The sequence below is a fragment of the Chinchilla lanigera genome, unplaced genomic scaffold (genome assembly GCF_000276665.1).
Source record: "Chinchilla lanigera isolate Chin_1 unplaced genomic scaffold, ChiLan1.0 scaffold00010, whole genome shotgun sequence".
In the NCBI taxonomy this organism is placed as follows: domain Eukaryota; kingdom Metazoa; phylum Chordata; class Mammalia; order Rodentia; family Chinchillidae; genus Chinchilla; species Chinchilla lanigera.
Window position 1 is genome coordinate 5,284,044 of NW_004955411.1, and position 4,956 is coordinate 5,288,999.

Consider the following 4,956-nt stretch of genomic DNA (forward strand, 5'->3'; position numbering starts at 1 on the left):
CCTGCAGGAGGAGGAGAAGAGAAAATGGAAAAAGAGGGACTGGGAATGGGACAGCAGTGATGAGCAGGGAACCACATTCCTCTGAGGACAGTTATGACTAACCATGAATCTTTGGAGCATGGTAAAGTTATGCATGCCAGACAGCAAATAATTAATTAAAAGAAACAAGAACATAGAGCAAAGCCAAACTGGAAGACAAACACTCACAGCCAGGATTTCAAATGAAAAATGCAACCAAAATGAAGTGGTGAGGGAAAAACGGACAGGTAGGTATCTTTGGAAAACATTGTCTTGACTAAGTACTGTGAGGTTGAAGATGTAAATGTACAAGGTAAAAAATATTGTACTCTCTTTAGAAATTTTATTTCTGATGTGGGTACATGCAGTTCTGGTATCATTCATATGTACTAGAAGTAAGAAAAAATATGTAAATGCTTGATATTTTAGATATCACAGCCAGGTTTCTCACTTGTCAGAGAAAGTTCATTTAAGGGCTACCAAATCTATTGAATTGAAATATCTGGTGTTGCTATGAACTTATGATCTGTAAGTGTGCACATGAATATAGATACAGACATACATATAGAATTAGGTCTGTAGGTGAGATAATACACATATGTCTATGCATTTCCACTGGTAAACACCTACAACCGTGCAAACCCCAGATGTGAGGATCACACAGAGTCTACAGCATAGATTTGAATACGTTCCCAATTTAAAACAAAAACAAGAATTATTTGAGAAATGGCTGAATGTAGGGCTGGCACCAAAGACATACAGATAAGCAGGCAAAGTCTTCAGTACAGAAAATATCTGGAAATACAACCGAGGGTACTGCCATAAAAGGCAAGCTAGAAGCCACCATAAAGCAGCTATCGAAAGCCAAAGCTGAAGTAATCTGTGCAGCAAAATATATCTTGACAGGATTCGCTTGCAATCCTTAGATTAAAATATCTATGGGTCTATCTTAATGTAAGTAAGTAATTCATGAAACAAATAATCACATGAGGAAGATTAATAGTGTTGCTTTAGAGAAGATTTCCAATTATTAAAACTGGAAGGAATAAGGGAAAGTAACCAACATTTTAGTAATATGCGCCTCAAGCAAGGTCCATGACAGATGCTAACCTTAGTTGGTAAAACTTATTCAGAAGCAGAATATTGTCATGATCATAAAGGACCTCCCACTAGATATTTATTAATTTTACAGGGGTACATATTAGCTGTTGATAAGCCTGGTAAACATGATTTTAATAAGGGATCAAGGCTAACACTACCATTAATGAAACACATTATCTCTGGAATGTGATATTAAGTTCTGAAGTCATACACAGAGCAGGGAATTGCCTAACTTGTGAAATAGTTTGCAAAAAACATTGTCTAACTTCATAAATACTGAGAAAAGCTCAGGTAAACTCCAATTGAGGCACATTCCATAAAATAACTGACCAGTATTCTTCCAAAAGGTCAAGATCACAGAAGAAAAATGAACAACAGAACTCGATGAGCTCCAAACCCCTTTAAGTGTTTTCATAATCAACATTGAAATACAAACTCAGGGGACCTGGGATCCAGCCAGAGTGAAGAAAGTAAGTACACAGAGCAACTGAACACACTGGAGAGGATGCTGGACTGGGAAATGGTCTTGGTTGAAGAACTGGTGACATCTCAGCAAGGTCTGGTGTTCAGTTAACAGCATCCTCTGGGTGTGGAAGCCCTCAGTCTGAGCACTGTACTCAGGTTACATGAGATGTTCTCTAGGTGGAGGACATTTTGAACCCTGTGTTAGTTCTATAATATTTTGTATCCTCAGCAATTTCAAAGAAAGTTTACAAGGACGCACACAAATTTATTTTTGATGAACTAAAATGAAGTTGGGATTCACTTCAAGTATTGTTGATCGCTGTTGCCCTCAAAAGGCTCCCAGTTCAGTGGGGAAGCCAGATAACCTATCAGAGAACAGCAATACTGTCAGGGAAGCAGAGGCCAGGACGGCTGGGAGGAGAGGCGAGGTGGGCTCCAAGCACAAGAACCACGGCATGCAAGGGCTTGGCTACAGAGAAAGGCTGAAGTGTCACCAAGAAGGGAAGGTCGGCAAACAACCTCAGTAACGGGGCTGAGATCTTCCGAGCCAGAGCTGGGACCACTCAGCCAGATCCCTTGTGCTTATGCAGTTATGCAGTTGTATTCATAATTTCGTTCTTTCAGCACACGTAGATGATGATCTCACACTTTTCTCCCCCAAGACTCATTCCTGAAATCACTCCCCTATGGCCCTCTCTTCCTATCACCACCAGGTTTTCTCATATGCCGTGAATCTTTCAGCCTATAGTATGAAATCCTCCGATAGCAGAGTTCAAGTGAACTTCTGGGGCAACTGAATGAAGTTCAAACTCCTTTTATTCACCGATAGCATTAAAATGCAATATTAGGTATTTGTTATTTCTGTTTAATCTGGCATGGATCCTGAAAACTTCAGCTGTGGGAGTGGCTGATCCCTATCGGGCTCAGCCATTTTCTAGGGCAAGAGTTGTCACAATATTAAAGCAGCTACTATACCCATATCCAGCCAGCCTTGCTGTGCTGAATAGAGGCAGCCAGGACTTTGCTGACATTAGTGGTGCCTTTTAAATCTTCATAAATGTCCTCATGTGTTTCCCTCTGTGGTACTTGGTGTGAGTGCTTCATGGTCTTCTGCCGTGTGCGCTCAGGGTATAATTCAAATTTTGATTCTTTGTTCTCTAAGGAAAAAAATAATCATTCTTTCTAATGACACAGAATCTCACTGTTGTTTTCCTTTGTAGTTCTTTAATGGCCAGAGATGTTGAATTTTTCTTCATGTACTTAGTGGCTATTAATTCTTCTTCTGAGAAGGATCTGCTCATTTCAGTTGTGCATTTTGTGACTGGTCTTTTATTTCTGGGGCAGGCCTAAGTTCTTGAAATCCTTGCATATTCTAAATGTTAGTCTACTATCTGACCTTCTTAGATACATACACTTGTTATTTCTTTTTTTTGTTCCATGAAGAATAATGTGTCTGTTAGATACAAGCAGAGAGATATACTTAAGCAAAGAAAGGTAGAAGTGGAAAGATCAAATTGGTAATGAAGATAGAAAATATTAATCAGGAACAGACAAATTCAGCTTTTAAAATCATGATATTGATGGATATTGGTGGTTGATAATATTTACCCTAGGCAAGACCTATTATAGATGTTAAAATCCATGAGTAGAAGTTGTTCACAAGGAGACATTTTTCATGAAGACTCTCTCACAAAACATTTAATAATTCCAGAGGGATAAATAGTAATAGTTGAGACCCCTGGAAGACAAAACTTTGATGAAGGGATGAAGGTTAACATCACCAGTAATGAAACATGTCTGGAATATGATACTATGTTTGGATATCACAAACTGAGAAAGGGGCAACCTAACTTCTGGGATATTTCTCAGAAAATATATAACTGCAATCAAATCATGAGAAAATCTCAGGCAGACTCTCTCTCAGGCATGATCCCTAAAATAACTGACTTCTATTCTTCCGAAGTGCCGACATCATACAAGACAAGTCTAGCGTGAGGACCTGCCACAAAGTGAGGAGACTCAGCCACCACAGCAAGAAAATACAGTGTTGGGAGGGTATTCTGCACTACAAAATGGCTCTTGTGTGAAAAATTGTTGAAATCTAAGCAAGATGTGATATTTAACTAATAATATTATAGCAGTGTGAAACCCCTCAATTTGACCACTGTACTCAGGTTACATAAAATATTTTCATGAAAGGATACTGGGAGCATGATATTTTGAACTCTACTAGTTCTGTAATTTTTCTGTAGCCTCAATAATTTCAAAAAGCTTAAAAGACATTATTCAGTTACAAAATAAAATAAAATTTTGCATTTGCTTCAGATATTGTTTACAATTGTTGTCAAACATGCCCTCTACTGCCTCACACACAAAAACCCACTAGTGAAAGGCAATATAATAAGGGAAGCAGAGGATGGCTGGGAGGAGAGGAGAGGTGCGGTCCTAGCAGAGAAACCAGCACACGTGAAGCCCAGAATAGACAGAAAGAGTAAAATGCAGCCAAGAAGAGAAGGGTTCGCACGTCGCCCAGGTAATGCAGTCGAGGTCGTCCCATTCAGGGCTGGGGCACTTCCAGCGGATTCGTGTTGCCACAAGAATTATGCAGCTGTACTCCTAATGTAGCCCATGTTACAGAGGTAGGTTGCTATCTCCCAATTTCCTCTATCAAGACCTCCTTGCTGACACCATACTATGGCCCAGTCCTCATTCTTCATTTTGCAGTGTCATTACTCTTGCACAGTTCAGAGAAATATGAAGCCTTTTGGGGCAACCGAATGAACTTGAGATGTGCTTCAGTGTATCCATAGATAATCCTGAAGTGAAACATTAATGATTTTGCATTTTTGTCTAATCTGCCTTAGACTCTGGAGCCTGGAAGCAGAGGGAGGGGCTCTTCCCTGCTGGACTCTGCCCTCTCAGAAAGGCTGCTGCAGTATTAAAGCAGCCGCCACACTCATCTGAGCTCTCTTGAGGTGCTGAGCGGAGAGCAGGCAGGACTTTGCTCAGGTTAGTGTTGCTTCTTTTATCGTCATAAACGTTCTCTCATCTGTTGCACTAGGAAAGTGTTCTCAAAGGTGGTACTTTGTGTGAGTACTTCGTAGGCTTCCACTCTCTCTGGGTGCTTAGGAGACAATGCAAGCCTTGGGATATTTGTTATTTATGAAAGACCACAGTGAAGAGCTTACAAAGTGAAGGCATTATAGTCGATGACATGAGAAAGGGAAGAATGCGGCCACAGTAGCACCCGGGGTGCGCAGAGCTCATGATAAAGCTGTGCTGTCTGTTACGCAGGGGGTATCAGTGCTTCCTGCAGGAGTCTGCACACAGTAATACTGGATTTGTATCTGGGAGGGTGACGTGTTTGGAGAA

At 40.5% G+C, this 4,956-nt stretch overlaps 1 protein-coding gene across 2 annotated transcripts in view; it reads left to right on the top strand.

The window, feature by feature from the left end:
* The window catches only part of LOC102025986 (glutathione S-transferase A-like), a 157,516-nt gene that overhangs the window by 136,476 nt on the left and 16,084 nt on the right, over positions 1-4,956 (top strand). Inside the window, exon 1 of one of the 2 annotated variants that reach the window (XM_005377650.1) lies at positions 4,491-4,593. The exons of the other annotated variant lie outside the window; for it this stretch is intronic. The gene's annotated coding sequence lies outside the window, so the exon portion shown is untranslated. Of the gene's footprint in view, positions 1-4,490; positions 4,594-4,956 lie in introns of those variants that run through there. 2 annotated transcript variants of the gene reach the window in all.